This window comes from Tursiops truncatus, chromosome 6 (assembly GCF_011762595.2).
Source record: "Tursiops truncatus isolate mTurTru1 chromosome 6, mTurTru1.mat.Y, whole genome shotgun sequence".
Lineage (NCBI taxonomy): Eukaryota > Metazoa > Chordata > Mammalia > Artiodactyla > Delphinidae > Tursiops > Tursiops truncatus.
In genome coordinates, this window is record NC_047039.1 from 69752158 (window position 1) to 69770783 (window position 18626).

Below are 18626 nucleotides of genomic sequence, written 5' to 3' on the forward strand. Positions count from 1 at the left end.
GGTAAGACATTTTAATAAATAAATGAATACTTGAGTGTGTTTAACATGCAAAGCACTATAAGGGCACAACCTGCCTCATACTGGGCAAATGTTCTGTGTAAAAGAATCCATATTCAGATTAGTGAGCTGACTTTCAACGATGATATCTCCCAGAAACATCTCTCTAAAAACAAGAATGGTGTGTACTTAATTTTCTCTGGCACTTTGCTCCCAAAATATTTTAATGTAAATATTTATGTATACAAAAGTCTAAAAAAAAAGTCTAAACTTATTAGGATCCACCATGATTTTTGAACATAATCTTGTTTATAGTATCCGTACACTTATTCCTCCCTGTTAGTAGAAAGGTATTTGGGAAAATCAGAAAAAACGTGTCATCTTTAAAATATATTTTCTCTGAAAAATAAAAGACAACATAGAGAAAAATTTAGGGAAGAAAGTTCCAAGAAAGGGCCATGTTCTAGTGAAGTTCTAAGAGATAGCAACAGAACATGCTCATGCATTGCCAATGATAGTGCAATGTATAAACAACATTTTAAGAGGTCGCCTTGATATGATGTATTAAAAATTTGAAAGTGCTTAAGTTTGAATTACCATTTCCACTTTTCCACATCTGCTTTAGAGGAATACAAACAAGGACACAGAGCCATGAACAAGGCTATTTATTTCCATAATGTTTGCATTAGCAAACAGTGGAATTAAATGTCCATTAGGTGAGGAAGAGATATACAAACTAATGTAGATCCTTGCTATGGAATACTATGGAGCAGTTTACAAAAGTGAGGTGATCATTTGAATGTTATTATGGGTAAAACTGAACTATGCTCAAATATCTACCCCAGATGGAACAGAGACCTAACAGTGAAAGTTTAAACAATGCAGTTTCTAGAAGATGACATGAAAAAATATCTTCATGACCTTGAAGTAGGCAAATATTTCTTTAACAAAAATATTATTACTAAAATAGTAAAAAGAAAAAATTTAATCCTTAAAGAAGAACTGAGAGAGTATAAAGAAAATAAAAAAGAATATATATATCTAAGAATGACTCATACAGAATGAGTGACACCTCCCAGAAATCACTAAGGAAATGACAGATAGCTGTTTAAAAAAAAAAGAGAGAGACAGAGAGAGAGAGAAAATATTGGAAAAAAGTCCTTTACAAAGAGGATTTCCAACAGGCAATATAAAAAGGAAAATGTGATTAATATCATAAGACTCCAGAGACATTAAAATCAAAGCCATGTAAAATATTACTGCATTCTCACTAGAATGACCACACTTTTTTTTTTAATGAAATAATATTTAGTTTAATGAGCCCCTGGAGCTCGAGTCTACTATGACAGAGTATAAATTAGTACAATTGCCTTGGAAAACATTTTGGCAGTACCTCCCAAGCTAAAAATATGCTTATCCAATGACCTACCAATTTTACTCCTACGTAAATATTCAAATGAAATGAGTACTTTTGTCTACTGAAAACATGTATAGAAATATTCATATTAGCTTCATCTATAATAGCCAAAACTGTAAATAGCATAAATATCCATATAAATGTTCATATAAAGAAATATTACAGCAGAATGAAAAAGCTATTTCTCACAATATGGATAATATCACAAAATAATGCTGAACAAAAGAATTTGGAAACAAAAGTGTACATGTGTAATGAATCCATTTTTAAAAGCAGGAAAAATAAACTATGATGATTAAAGTCAGAATGATAGTTACCTTTGGGGTATATTGACTAAGAGAGACATGATAGGGTTATTTGGGGTGTTAGTAATATCTTAATACTGATCCATCTGATGGGTTGGCTTCACATGTATTTTCATTTTACTTTATTTTTTATTTTTATTTTTTCTCAAGTCTATTCTCTACATCTGCGTCTTTATTCCTGTCCTGCCCCTAGGTTCTTCAGAACCTTTTCTTTCTTTTTTTTTTATTACAGATTCCATATATATGTGTTAGCATACGGTATTTGTTTTTCTCTTTCTGACTTACTTCACTCTGTATGACAGGCTCTAGGTCTATCCACCTCACTACAAATAACTCAATTTCATTTTAGAAATGAAATTACATTGTCATACTTTTAAGATTATTAACTTTTACATTTGAACTCTATAATTAGAAAAAGAGAATGAGGATGTATCTCTATATATTTACATAGAAATATTTCTACGACATATTATAAAGTCAAAAAGTAAACTGTAAAACAATATCTATAGTATGAACCCATTTTTATGACCATCTCACCTCAACAAAATAAGAAACAAAACTGCATATTTGTATGTGTATGTATAATTTTCAATTGTGTGATTAAAAACAAATGTATCTCACTCATAGAGTAATTCCAGGAATTCTGAACCATGTCTAGGTCAGAGAATTCATATTAGGCCAGTTTTTCCTTATATTAGTTTTAATTAAATTGAGATATTCTCTGTGTCAAATTTATTCCAACAGAAATGACCCGGCCAAAGGATTTTGCTTCTTCAAATTAAATTTAGTTTCATAAAGCATTAATTATAACAATATTTTTTTTCATAGTGAAAACTTTGCTTCTCTTTACCTTTGACTTTAAAGACCAGAGAACTGTCATGTCTACTAAATTCTATCTCCATGTCTCATCAGTGCTAATATTACAATCAATTCAAGGACCAATGATCAGTCTCTTCTAGAGTTATAAAGTCTGAGTTTCAGTGAAGAAAAGAGTGAAAATTACCAGTCTTACATCCTTGTTACAATAAATCACCGAGTATTTATTCATCACTAATCTTGTACTTAATCCTTTCTTAGGCAGCCTGAAGAGTAATGAGAAAATATCAGACATGGTTCCTGCTGTAAAGCAGACAATAATTCAACTGAAAAGAGAGAGTTTTGTTAAAGATCTTTTGTAATTTAAACTACCTACAGAAGGGCCATCTGTCAAAATGATAGATTAAATTCTAATCCAGACTAGGAAGCGAGTGACAAATATATACTTATCATTTAAGATACTTATAGAATGATTACACTGATAAATCTATATTGGGACTAACTAAAACACAAAAATGACACAAAATGGATTATGTTACACACTGATGACTCTGAAGAAGTTATTGTGAATAATTAAGAGTAATGAATATGACAACTTGATTTTGTTCAAAATTAAAAATGAGGTTCTCAATCTTTGCCCATAATAAATTTACAATATTTATTTTTGAAAATCTCCAAATATTTATTCATAATAATAAGTTTGCACTGAGTAGAAAATACAAGTTACAGTACTGATTATAATAAAAATAATAATTTCCAAATGTTGAGATGTCACCTGATGAAGTTCAGACAAGTAGAAAGTAAGACAGCCAAAATTTGAATAGTTTTATTTGAAGCCAAATTCATATCATTTCTCTCACCTCAGAGTTCCTTCTATCCAGTTCTATAAATGTATAAAAAATTGCTTCTGCATTTAATATAAACTGATGTGAATATATTGCCTATTATGTCACTCAAAGTCCCATGTAATTGACAACATTGAACATGTTACACCAAATAAAAGTATATCTGCACTGTCAAAAGTACATCTCTTTTATAAGATGAGAGTTATGCTTTCTCTTAAATTTTCCTTTTTCCTACCCTCTCTGGACATACATAGCCAAATTTTATGCTAGTAATAGAATATGTTAATATTATCAACGTCATTCTATTTCCCTTTTCCTCCTTTGTGTTTACATCAATTTACTTGAAGTTGCCTGAAATTCCTATTCAGAAGATTTGAGTTGAGGTTAAATTAAAGTTAGACGTGACAGGCATTGAATAACTTCTATTAGTAAATACAGATGAAGTTTCAACAAATATGAGGCAGAAAGAAGTCTATTTTTTTTATTAGCCTATGTGAACAGAATGTATTTTTGGTTTCTACTAGTGGTGATGAAGGAAAAAAATATACTTGGTTCACAGTCCAAAGAAAAATAGAGCTGAAAGGGCTCTCCAAAGAGGAAGGGTATCCTTCCACATCTAGGCAGCCTTCATTCAGTGTACTCTCAAACTTTCTCTCAATATCTCTGTGGAAAAATAGACCCTGCCATCATCTGCTTTCAACTTTCCTGTGTTTCCCCAGTGGTTTTCCCACTGAGATACTCTCCATGAAGCTGTCTGATTTCTTCATTCTTACCAGTTTTCTCTCCTAGACTTCTGTCTAAGCAGACTGTGTTTTCCAAGATCGGTACTGATTCAGCCTGTTATTTCTGCTTTATGCTTCTGAGCACCAAGGGTTCTGATATTAGCACATGGTGCATTAGTGTCCTAAACACCATTGAGAAGAAAGCAAGGCCCCAAAGGGTGAAGGCATTAATGAAAACAATGAGCACTTTAGTAAGAAGCCCAGGGTGTTTAAATCCAGTGTCCCAGAATGATATATAACTGCCAATTGTAGCAAACATTTCAGGGACAGATTATCTCTTGTAAGTTGTAAATACAGGTACTATTTCCATTCATGCAAAATTATTTAGAAAGCAAAATATGGAACTGTTTTCTACTAATTTAAATGGTAAAAGAAGAAGGCAAAGGACTGGAATTCTTGCCATGCTCAGCCCTAAAACAGAAGATCCTCTGTTTGGGCAACAGTGCTGTGGATATAGCCAAGAGACTGCTTTGGCACAAAAAAGAATATATCAGCATTACCACTGCCAGTTACATTCCATTGCCTTTAGTTTCCTGGCTGAGTTTATCTGTGTGTTTGGGGGAGGGGAAAAGGCAAGAGGGAGGCAAATCTGGCAGTCATTTCTCTTCAACTCTACAATGTCCTTTTTAGTATCTAAATAAGAATATGCTCCTATTTCATCATCATTTTGCAGATCTAACTATTGGGAATATCAACACTGTGACAGTTACCACAATATTGCTGAACACAGCTATTACTCTGCTTATAGAAAATCAAGGAAAGAAAAAAATTGATTTAATGAAACTTTGATTACTCTGCTGTTTAATTTTTAGTTTAAGTTCTAGCTGTCTATTGCTGTGTAAAACTAATTTTAAAAAGAACAGAACGTAGTTGTATAACAATAATGTATTACCCCACACAATTCTGTGAGTTGAATCAGCTCAACTGAGAAGTTCTTTCTTGGGGTCTACCATGCAGCTGAAGGACGATGTAGGCTGATCTTGTGGTCATTTTAAGGCTTGACTGAATTGAAGTCCAAAACATCTCCCCTACATGACTGACAGTTGATGCTGGCTTTTGGCTAGGCTCCTATTTGGGGCTGATCACTGGAGCACCAATATGTGGTCTTTCCATGTGGCCAGGGCTTCTTCCAGCATGGCAGCTGTGTTCTGACAGGGAGTATCCTAAACATGAGCATTGCTAAACCCAGGAACTGGCACAACACCATTTCTGCTGAATCTAATTGTTCAGAGCAGTCACAGAGATCTCCCAGAATCAAGACAAGGGAGAGGGACACAGACGACACCTCTGCATGGGTGGAGCATCAAAGAACCTGTGGCCATCTTTAATCTACCACACTTTAATTATCACCACATGTGGGGAATCACATCTTAATTAAATGGCTAAAATTGTTTGTGAATATCATGAAGGTGTTAAAAAAAATCCACAGTTTAAAATTTGCAGAGTAGTAATCAGCAAAGCACAGTATATTTGTATCTTGCTGGTAGGTAAAGAACATTAACAAAATTAGTATAATTTAATTTGTATTCCAACCCTCTTTACTCGTGAGCTAATTTTTGGAGGACTGACAGATATTTCAGCATAAGACCTTCTCTTACTGGCCCAGCGTGAGTGAAGATGTTAGTGTTGTTTGTAGAGGAGGTGAGGGGCCATTAAAGATATAAGGTGTTAGGTCTCTGAATATCCTTCTCCTTTCATGGCATTGAGGGCCGAAGTAAAGCGAGCTTCCGATTAACTCTGATTTCAACAAACCCATGGTTCTTTCATTAGATATTCCCAGTGGCTTATACATCGAAGTATTCTGTGTTACTATTACCCCTGTTTCCCCCTCTCTTAAAATGACACTTATACCCCATAGGAACCCTCTTTCCAATGTGTCTCCTGTGAAATTCAGATGACTTCTCATCTGTGTCCTAGTCTTTTGCATTCAAAGTGAAATTTTCTTGACCCATCACTCAATGTCCATGGGTTAGGGAAGTCCAAAGCATTTCTCATGATCAGGCCAAGCTCTCAAAAGCATTCTCATGGTAAATTATTCTAAAAGCATCGTATCTGTTTCACCCTGCTTTATTTAACACCGTCTGGATTACAGTAGCTCATATCTACTAAAGTAGCTCAATGTCTCTATTAGAGGAACAAGAGAAACACATGTGTACATCTAATAGGCCGAGGAATTAAAATACGCTAATAATGGGGTAGAGTACACTGAAGGTCTTAGTGTATTGGAGCATTAGAGCAAATAATGGAATATCCACAACCATGTGATGAAGAGACAAGTATAAAATTTTTTCATGTTATCTAGTTCTGGATACACACTTTGGAGGATGAGTGTTCATGAGACCATATATCCTGAGTATAACCTGTGTTTCCTTAAACCTCTCTATTTGCAGGAAACAGCACTGGCCACGTTTGTCCTACTTTTATAAACAGTTAAAAGTATATCTTGATCATGTGGTTTTCCCTTACATATTTAAATTTATTTTAAGTCTTTTGAAAGCTTGATCTCTAATTCCTGAAATGTGAACAAGAATAACAACAAAACAAAAAGCAAACAAACAAAAATACCCCAAACAAAGCACTACAACAGAATCATTTAAAACCATAGCAACAACAAACCTGAGTTAAGCATAGTGGGATATAACTATATTTAAGCGAGTTAAGTATTTTACAGAGTAGTTTACAAGATTCTTAGAAAACTGATCAATCTTTTGAAAGGTAAAAATCAAGTAAAACTTACATCTCAAGGTTTGTATCATATTCCTTTCAGTGTCATATCGGTTTAATATTGCTTTTGGGATGAGCTATTGCTGCATTCTGCCTATTTTCTTCTTTCCAACAGGATAATACTGTTCATATGCCCAATAATGACAAATAGATTTCATCTCATGTGACAACTCTAATCAATTGAGACTGGATGCTTGGGGCATTGTTTTGCGAACAGTTCTGAGGTTATGTCTGGACTCAACAGGACTAAAAGTTCTTTATATCATCCAAGGGCATGATGCAGGAAGTTGAGTTACTAAGTGAAAGATATCAGTCATCCCCACATTGCCTGCTAAGAACTATGGACAGGGATTTATCCTTGGTGTTTCAAAAGCCCATCTGTGGGTCTAGTCATTGCTATACTCCTCTTATCTAGCATAAAACGAGCATTCAACAAGATTAACAAATGGATGAATCAATAAAAAGTACTGGATTTTGGTTTTTTAAAAAATATATGTCTGTAATGGACATACAATGGGATACAAATGGGATGGACAAGTAAGGAAAGAGAGAACTAGTAGCCTACATCAACAAATGTGCCTTTCATATACTTCAGTAAACATTAAGAATGTGGCATAAGATTTAATACATACTCCGGATAGCTTGTAAAATTTACCTCCCCTTTACCAAAATTTCTGTTTTATTAAGTATCAAATAGTCTGCAGTAGACAGTTTCTAGTTAGAAAACCATGAAATTATAATTTTAGAACTGGATGAGATTCTAAAATTTAAACTTAAATTAGATTGAATTGTTAATATTTGAGTACATGACTATCCCCTGGATCCAAACCTTCACCCTCTGCTAGGCCAAGACTGTAGAGTAGGGCAGAACATGTGTTATATACAATTTCCCTTCCCACACATAGCCATAAGTCTTTCTCTATCAACACTTGAGGATCATCACCTGATATTATGATATGCTTATGAAATCCTATATTTTACAAATAATTCTAGTTGAATCTTCTTGGTCACCTCAGAAATTACATGAAAAATACTTCTCTAAAGTGTTTTTGAAATTATTCAAAAGTTCAGAATATTTTATACATACATCAGATATCATATCATTGCTAAAATAACATAAGTAAAAGCAACAATAATTTCTCTATTTTTTAACACAGTATAGCATACTATACTTAGATAAACTATAGTTAAATATACAGACATTCCTCAGTATGCGTAGGAAATTGATTCCAGGAACTCCCTACCCCAAACCAAAATCTGCAGATGCCCAAGTCCCTTATATAAAAAGGCATAGTACAGTTGGCCCTCCGTATCCACAGGTTCTGCATCCATGGACATGGAAGGCCAACTGTACTGGGGTTTCTGTTCTGGCTTCATCCTTTATACGTGATTTTGGATATGTAGCTTAAAGTTTCTAGGTTTTCTTATTGGTAAAGTGACACAATAATTATAACTACATCAAGAGAGTATATTATAAATGATTTTTGGTTTTTGTTATTTCTTTAATCATGTATGTAAAATGAGACAATTTGTTACAGCATTTCATTGTTACTACTTCAAGCATGAGATTTAAAAAAATTGGTTTTCTTGAGATAGATTATTTGCAACAAATAAAAGCAATTTGTGATCACCAACCCCAAATCTTCCACAGTGCATTTAGAGGTCCAGGATACATCTTCACAAGGATGGGAGATTTCTCTCTGATATCTTTCTCCATAGCCATGAGAAAACACAATTTCCGGCTCTGAGGTGACATACTCCTGACTCTTAGAAATGCAGTTCTAAATCCTTATCTTACTTGATTCTTTTGATATTTCTATCCATCTCCTTCTTTTGGAAAGTCTTGAAGCCTTCCCTTGCTGTATCTCTAATAATCTCTCTTATACTTCTAATAATTCCTTCCCAGTTTTACACCTTACCTCTTAAATGTAAGTATTCACCAAAGTTCTAGCATAGTTTAACTTTACTGTCGTCCCTCACTAGAGCTCCGTATATGTGAAGACAATCAACCACCCAACATTTCACCATATCTCTCAGGCAACTCAAGCTCCACTGAAATGACAATAATCAAATTTAAATTAAATGCCCCTCCTGTAGTCGCCTTCCTGTTGAAACCACCAGTCACTGTTGTGCATAACACAAATCTGAGGTCCTGAATTTCTTTCTCTTCTCTCCAATTACTATGATTCTACTTATCAACTCTGCCCTGAACTTTCTACTTCCTTTATTTTATCTTTCTTCAGTCACCCTGAATCTCTTCCTGGCACATTTGCCCAAGGGATCTCTCTAGAATGTAGGACTCATTATGTCTCTGCCTCCCTTAAAGTCTTCCCACAACATCCTGCAGACTTCAGAATGAAAGTCATGATTCTTAGCATGACACAAAATCTTTCATTGCCTATTTCCCCCCTGCCTCTCCAGCAACTTCTTACCTTGTGTCCCTGCACCTGACCATAGTGTGTACCCCTACAAAATGATTTGTTGTTCCTGGAATAGCTGTCTCCCCACCATGGCTTCTGGCTTGTCTTCATTTTTTGAATTTCTCTTCAATCTTTAGACTGCTTATCAGACTGCTTGCTAATTCATGGCTTTAAGACTCTACTTCCTTGTTCCCTCTTGCCATATTTTGCCACCTTCATTATTATCAGTATCATATAACAGGTAAAAGTACTACTACTAGTAGTAACAGTAATCATATACTGCGCACTTAATATTCCCATTTTAAAGATGAAAAAACGGAAGCATCAAGTGGTCAAGTACGTTAACCCCAAATCTTATAGCTTCCATTTGGGTCAGGAGTTAAAACCCAAGCAATCTGACTCCAGGGTTCTACTTTTTAACAAAACTATTCTTCTTCCCTATCCTAGAAGCCTAGTCACTGAGTTGCAAGGGTCTATCCACTTGTTTGTCTCCTTCAATGATCTCTGAATTTCTTGAAGTTAGTGTCAAGTCTTTATCTTCAAATTCTCCATGCATGGCTTTTATTTCTTCATTGTCAGCTTTTTCAAGTAGGGATATGAGGAAAAGAACTTGCCAAATGTAAGAAGCCTGATTAAAATTTAACACTAGCATTCAAAAATATTCAGGGCTAGGGAAGAAAGGAAGGATAGGTATTGTAAGTTTAAAATGTAATGAAGAATGAATTCATTCAGCTGTTATGCAGTAGTTACTAAGACTACACAATGTGTTAGTTGATCTAGGGGGCAAGATGGAATAAGAAGTATCTTAGTGGAATACTTTTTTCACAGTCACTTCTTATCCATTCGGAACAGTTATTTATGTGGCCTCTGCTACAATATGTATTCTAGGTAAATATTATATCTATGTATTTGCCATTAAGGTCGTAAAATTTCTGTGAATTGGGTGTGATTATTCCTGTTTACAGCTGTTGAATCTAGAGACAGGATTTCAGTGACTTATCCAAGTTCACATTTTTACTACACCAAAGCTCACTTCAACAAATATATAATTAAAGAGGGGAGAGAGAGAGAGAGAGAGAGAGAGAAAGACAGGAAGGAAGGAAGGAAGAAAGGAAGCGAGGGAGGGAGGGAGGGAAGGACAGAGGGAGGGATTGTATACATTTGTATGTTTGTGTGTGTGACTGAGTATGTGTTAGAATGTGTGTATGTCCACCAGGTACCAATTGAGCCCTCCTATACTCTCTTCAGGTTGGGCCAAAGTTGGGGGTAGGGGCTGTGGCTGCTTGGCAGAAGTACGGAGTACTGGAGGAGAGCAGAGAGGGCAGAGTATTCTCCGCCTTCCTTCCAAATAGATTGGGTCAGATTGGCTCACTCCCTCAACCAAGGTTCACTGTTTTCCTCAAAGCTGCTGACTGTTCAGGTCTATCTTCTCCACAGGCCTGGGGGTGGAAGGCTCAGGTCACTGAACACTGACCAGACCTTGTAGCTTTCCAATGCCTGCCCTTTGCAATTAATCTCTTTGTAAATAAAATTTTCTATATTAAGAGTGCCATGTGCTTACTGTGGGACCCAGACTGAGGTATTGGGTGTTTGTGTGTTTATCAGTATGTAATCATTACAGTTCTTCTACTGTCTAATTATTTCTCTACATTCTATAGCATCATGTCATAAATTTTATAGTGCAATTACTTGACTACAGTAGAACTCACAAAATAATTAATGACAAAAAGTACAGATCTTCTATTAAGGTCCATAAGGTAATCTGTAATATTTTTGCTGGATATTGCCAATTGCTCACATATAAACAGAATCCTGTCCCTTAATATTAAGCAGATTTCTAGAGGAAAATGTCTTATAGTATTTGCAGCTAGGTTTCCTTTGGCTTTGAAAAGACCAAAGCTATTATTCTAAAGGGAGGCTAAGAGAGCAACAAGTGTTGCACTTTCAATTCCCAGATCAGCAGTGATGATAGCACAGCATTATTTACGTCCACTTTCCAATAGATTCTGCTTAGCACTGTCAAGATCAAAGCTGAGCAAAACTCTCCCTTCTCACCACTTTGTCATCCTTACCCTTACAGGCATGAAAATGAAAATTCTTCCCTGTTATGGGGAGATAATGTTGCTATGGTTATAAAGGTAAAGTAGATTTATCACAATAATTGGGAGTATGATTCTCCATTATGGTTAGTGATTGCAGAGACGGTTGACATGAAAACACTAAATTTTATTTATTTTTTCCTCCTTTCCTCACTATTTCTTCAATTTCTACATAAAGAACTTCATTGTGTACATACTAACGAAAGTTTATCTCCAGGATGATTAGGCATATCATAATTTGGAAATTTATATATTATATATTGCATATATTATATATACATATACCTTGATAGTGACTACATGATTTTTTACCTCTGTAAGGCTTTGGATAGGGTGGCTGAAGTGTGGAAGAATTTGGAATTAATGTTGAATAGGTCCATGACCTGCTCTTTCTTCAATGATGACGTATTTTAAGGCTTAAGTGACCCTATCACACTAAAATTTATGATATACTATTCAAGAAACTTGATCAGAATATAATTTTGGCTCATTATAGTGTAATAATAAGCTTTATAGTACAGTTTCACTGCACTGTTTGTGTTAAAGTGATACAGAAAGTGAATTATATCTTTTTTTTTTCTTTTATTTTTGCCAAAGTTAGATTTAATGACCTCTCATTCTCCCAGGACATCCTCATTTATTAGATAACCAAATTCCTTTGGATCTCTCTTATTTTCCCAATATAATTTAAAATCCATTTTCCCCCTTTATTTGCTAGCTATACATATTATTTCCCTACCCACAATTCACATTCCATTAAAGAGTTGTGATTCTACAAGACACATTATACTGATACCCTGAACTAAAAACAGTGCTCCCTTGGCATATTTTCACCTGAAAATCTAGGGATATACTGCACACAGTTCAGATAGCTTCTGATTAAAGGTAATAATCTCACCTAAGAGTTGAAAAAGTTCGTAAGTACATAATAAGAACATAAAAGATTTATAAGTGATTTACTAAATTTAAAACACACATGTCCGGAGTAACCTGTGTTTTTTCTAAATGATGTAGCTTTTCTCCAAATTGATGCTTGCGTGTATTGCAGTTGTGAAGAGAGACTCTGGTACACCCCAATCCTGCTCTCCCTCTGCCCCCCAACATTTCAAGCTCTGTTTTCACGGTGTGTCACAGGATTGCACTTATTCACTACTCCTTAGCATCAGTGCTAAACAAGGAGTTGGGAGTGGAAAGGAGGTGTGCTTCTTTTGGCTGAGTATTTATTTGTCTCTGCGAGACATTCCAGAGATCTCTGTTTCCATTTGTTACCGTGACTAGCTGCATTCAAGAGAGTCCCTGATATCCTTGATCCTTGAATGATTTTAGTGAGCAGATCCTTCTGTTCACCTACAATGGATATATAACTTAATGGGGAAAATATACATTTGTAGTTTTAAGTTACTAAAATGTAAGATTGTTTGCTACAGCAGAATAATTTACCGATCCTAATTAATACAGAGTTAAAACACAGAAAACAAAAGTGAAAAACATTCTTGGCAAAGACAGATCCTGATAAGCTAGGTAAGGAGGAAGATATGCCTTTAAGAGGAGTGCTAAAAGCAGGATTTATGAAAGATACTTCCAGGACACACTTACAAAATAAAGAAGTTATAACTACACAGCTTTTATATGAAATGATTAGATAAAGGTTTAATTGATGGCTAAGACTCATCCATTGTCCAGATGGATTTTGACAGAGACTACAGAAGAACATTTATGATGTCTGAGTCCTCTTAAAGGCATAGCTAAGAGATTGTAAATCTCAGTATGAAAGGGCCATTTCCTTTAAGAAGAACAGATGCCTGATCTGATTAAGTCCAACAAGTGCAGATTATCAAACCATTAGACAGATTTTAAAAAAGATTAACTGAAATGAATTTATACTTTACATAATTTAAATGCTTTGTCTGCATGATTTTGGACCAATTCAACAAACTAAATTTATATTTTATAAATATAATTTATTAATTTCTGAAACATTTTTTATCTTACCATTTTGTGACATCTATATCTATGGAATTTTATAAGTATATACTACCACTCCTTTCTAGGTTTTCTTTTCTCATCTTATATACTTAATAGTATATGCAAATTTTTTCTAATAATAACTAAATTATTTTTATGGGGACTTGGTATTATAAGAACTCATTAATTTTACATCATTAAGCTTGGTAAGCCAAACAGTTTGGGGGTGAATATTCTTAAATTTTGTATTAGACAAGTGTGAGTCAGTATATACTATGAAATATTTAGCACTTGATCATGACTATTTAGTTTTAAGTATTTTACACAAATGAACTAATCAGCAGAATGACTTACTACTACCACATAAAAGAAAGAAAAACATAATATCAAAGTATAAACCTTTATTAATAAGCATATTTCAAACTTGTTTCATAAAGATATATTAATAATAAGCTAATACACTATTGGTTTATATTGTTTCCATAAAAAATGAAGATGGGCTCTACAGTTCAAATCCAACCCCTTTCTTCTTAATCACATGCTAATCTGCATATATGAGACCACTAGATAAGTACCACTCAGGGCCCAGTGAGGAATGGAGTGTTCTCCAACCTCTTATGTCATTTTTCCTTGGCTGAAAGGAAAATTATAATTTGAGCAATTTGATCTGCATGTGACTGCTGCGACAAGGAAAGGCCCTTTAGGGCTACCAAACATCCTATTTCCAAAAGACCAGTCTTACTTAGCATGAAATATTCCGTATTGTACAGGAACCCTAGATAAAACACCAGCACATCTATTCAGCATGAAATCTTTTTTTTTCCTTCTCCTACACATGTCATTTGTAATTTGTTTAGTGTAACAAGGTAGATATGGTCATAATATTTGAACATATGAGAATCTTTTTTCTTTCACATTATATTATAGTGATCATTAATATTATACTCGAAACTTGAAAAAATACATATGTATGTACTCCACCAACTTAAATACATTTATGATTCTATTCTTCTTTAGTCTAGGTGTCATTTTTGCCTGATTTCACATGTCAGGGTATGAGATGAGAGGGAAGGTATACAAGGTCTTTTTTGTACCACCTACATGCTGTCAGTGCCAGAAGTAAGACAAAATCTACACAAGGTGGAGAGTTTTACCCATATATACAGGAAGGTAAAATAATAATGTGAAAGTTTCTAAGAAAATGAGAACAGACGTTTAAAAGCAATTCATGGAGGATCAACTTTGGGAATGGTGAAGTGAGGACCTCAGTCATAGTTCTCCCACAAAAAACAATGAAAATACTAGCAAAAGCCCTAAAATTATTTCAGAACTCTGGAAATTACCCAAAACTACAGAACAAACTGGAAATCTTCTATCAAAGAGCAACTGCCAACCTTAGTAGCACAGCAGGATCTGTGATGCTTTAACTTCCTCTTTCCCTAGCATAGTGACACAGTAATCATAAAATAAGCAAACAACCTACCTCCCCAAAAAACAGTTTTCTTTCAGCCAACAGAAAGGACTGACCCACTGAACCATTCTGTAATTCTGTTAAATGTAACATCCCCAGAAGCACAGTCAATATTGTGCCCAAATTTGAAGCTCCCTGGAAAATATCCCTTCTGGGGTGTTATGGCTATTTGATTTAATTCAGAGCTCATCAAAATTCTATGTCAAGGATATTACCAAAACAATGTAATTTTGCTGGCAATATCACTGGTGTCTAAGACTGTGATTTCAGGCAATCAAACAAGATCTTTGCCAGGAATTTCTGAATGAAATGATCACAGGGAACTTTGAATAACTCCCACAGGAATCTTAAAGGCAGCATACGTGCACAAGGCTAGGTAAATGCCCAGGACAGACTTGGGAAAAATAGAAAGCCTCACACATCTCTAGCAGACGTTGAGGTGTTGAGGCCCTATGTAAGCAGGAAGTGAAAGTTAAAGCTGTATTATAAACTGCCTGAAGTTTAAATCATACCTTCTCATACAAATTCTTTTGACAGAGAGTGGAAGAAATAAAGGTAAGGTATTTTAGAAAATCTTCTGATCAATCACTGACTGTTTCTGAGAATCTGATTTGGAAAATCTTCTGACCAACCACTGACTAAATTATACTGACCCTGGGCTGAATTTAGGAAGTTAGGCTTAAAATTAAAACAAGAACTTAAAAAAAATCTAGTAGATTTCAGTGACTGCACAACACAGGGAATATAAAAATCTACAGATCTAGTCTGAGAAAGTTATTTAAAAAGCAGCAACAACAAAACAATGACAAAACAAACAAAAACAACAACATAAATAGCGTCAACCCCCCCCCCCTCAAAACCTCTGGGGAATGAGGAAGAATCTGAAACCAAAGTTACATTATATTATCTAAAATAACCAGTTTTCAATGTCAAATACAAGTCATACAAAATAATTGGAAAGTATGCCATATAAAAAAAAAAGAAAAAGTAGGGCTTCCCTGGTGGCGCAGTGGTTGAGAGTCCGCCTGCCGATGCGGGGGACGCGGGTTCGTGCCCCGGTTCGGGAAGATCCCACATGCCGCGGAGCGGCTGGGCCCGTGAGCCATGGCCGCTGAGCCTGCGCGTCCGGAGCCTGTGCTCCGCAACGGGAGAGGCCACAGCAGTGAGAGGCCTGCGTACCGCAAAAAAAAAAAAAAAAAAAAAAAAAGAAAAAGTAAAAGTAGACAATGGAAAATTTTTATGAGAAGGGCTAGATTTTGAAGGTAGTAGTTAAAGGCTTTAAATGAACCACCATAAATATGTTCAAAGAACTAAAAAATATCATATTTTAAAAAGCAAAGAAAGTATAATAACAACCTGCCATCAAATAGAGAATATCAATAAAGTGATAGAAATGATAAAATGAAACCAAAAAGAAATTTGGAGTTAAAAAGTACAATAGTTGAAATTTGAAATAAGGATTCTCAACAACATATTTGATCTGCCAAAAGAAAGAATCAGTGAACTTCAAAAGATATCAGCAGAGATTATGCAGTCTGAGGAGCAGAAAGGAAAGAAGTGAGGTGACCTGAACAGGGTCTCAGTGATGTGTGACACTGTCAAACATACTAACACATATAACAACAGACAGAGAAAAAGGAACTGAGAGAATATTTGAAGAAATAATGGCCAAAAACTTCCCAAATTTGATGAAAGGTGTGAATCTACATTTAAGAAGCTCCATGAACTCCAGGTAGAATAAACTCAAAGAGCTTCATACCTAGACTTATCATAGCCAAACTGACAAATTCAAAGAAAAACAGAAACTTAGGAGAGCAGCAAGAGAAGAATATACCTTATTACATACAAGAAACTCTCAGTAAGGTTAACACCTGACTTCCCATCAGAAACCATGGAGGCCAGAAGATAATAGGATAACACATCGAAGTGTAGAAATTAAAAGACTGTCAACCAAGAATTCTATATCCAGCAAAACTATCCTTCATAAATGAAAAAGGAATAAAGACATTTCTAGATTAGCAAAAACTTAAGCGAATTTGTTTGCTAACAGACTTCCATGAAATACCAGGTTGAAATCTAAGGAAACTACATAGTAACTAAAATTCACACAAAGAAATAATGAACACTTATAAAAGGTAACTATATAGGTAAATACAAAAAGAGGGTACAAACATACTTTTGTTTGTAACTTTTGTATTCTCCTATCTGATTAAAAAATGACTACATAAAACAATAATTATAACACTGTATTCATGGGCTTATAATATATTAGGATATAATTTGCATGACAATAATAATACAAAGAAGGGGAGAGGGAAGAAAAGTATATTGGGTCAAAGTCTTGTATACTATTGAAATTAAGTTAGTATTGATCTGAACTAGACTATTATAAATTCAGATGCTAATTGTAATCTACAGATCAGCCACTGAGAAAATAAATAATTAAAAAAACACACACATGTGGAAATTTAAATGATACATAGAAATTTAAATGATATATGAAAAAGTATCTATTTAATACTAAATTTATAATAATCAAGGAATAGATGAACAAAAGCCATATAGAACATACAGAATACAAATAGCATGATGCCTGACATAAATACTATCATCTCAGTAATTACATTAAATGTAAATGAATTAAACACTCCAATCAAAAGACAGAGATTGATGAAATGAGGGGAAAAAAGGCCAAAATACACTATATTAAAAGACACATTGCTTGAAAGTGAAAAAATGAAAGAAATATACTATCCAAGTAGTAACTACCATGGTCTAAATGTTTGCATCCCCCTCAGATTCATGTGGTAAAGTCCGAACTTCCAAAGGTGATGGTATTAGTAGGTGAAGCATTTGGGAGGTGTTTTATTCATGAGAATGGAACCCTCATGAATGGGATTAGTGCTTTATGAAAGAGGCTCCAGAGAGATCCTTAGCCCCTTTCTCCATGTGAGAATGCAATGAGAAGTCTGCAACCTGGAAGACAGCCCTCACCTGACCATGCTGAAACCCTGAACTCAGACTTCTAGTCTCCAAACTGTGAGAAATAAATTTTCTGTTGTTTATAAGCAACTCAGTCTATGATATTTTGTTACAGCAGCCTGAATAGACTAAGATGGTAACCAAAAGAGAGCTGGAGTGGCTATATTAATTCAGACAAAATACACTTTAAAACAAAAAAGTGTTTCTGCAGGTAAAGAGAGACTTTTCATAAGGACAAAAGGATTATGACAATTATGTGTCTACCTAGAAACAGCTCTCCAAATTACATTAAGTAAAAACAGACAGAATTGAGGGAGAAATAGACAATGATAATTGGAGATTTCAATACAACACTTTCTATAAAGGTTAAAACTAGCAAAAGCTCAACAAGATATAAAAGAATTGAAAAGCACAATAACTAGACCTAATAGACATTTACAGAACACCCTATCCAACAATAGTAGAATGCACATTCTTTTCAAGTGTACATGAAATATTATCCAGCATATAGATCGTATGTTATGCCATAAAACAAATGTCAATACATTTAATTGTTTGAAATGATAAAAAGTTATGTTTTATTTTTTAAAGTATGTTTTATGACCACAAGGAAATTGAATGGAAATCAGCAATTATTAAATTTTTATGAAATCATGAAAATTCACAAATATGTGGATATTACGCCATACACTATCAAATAAGCAATCAGTCAAGAAGGAAATCACAAGGAAAATAGAAAATACTTTGAGAAGAATGAAAACAAAAACACAACTTTACCAAAGCTGATGAGATGCAGCTAAAGG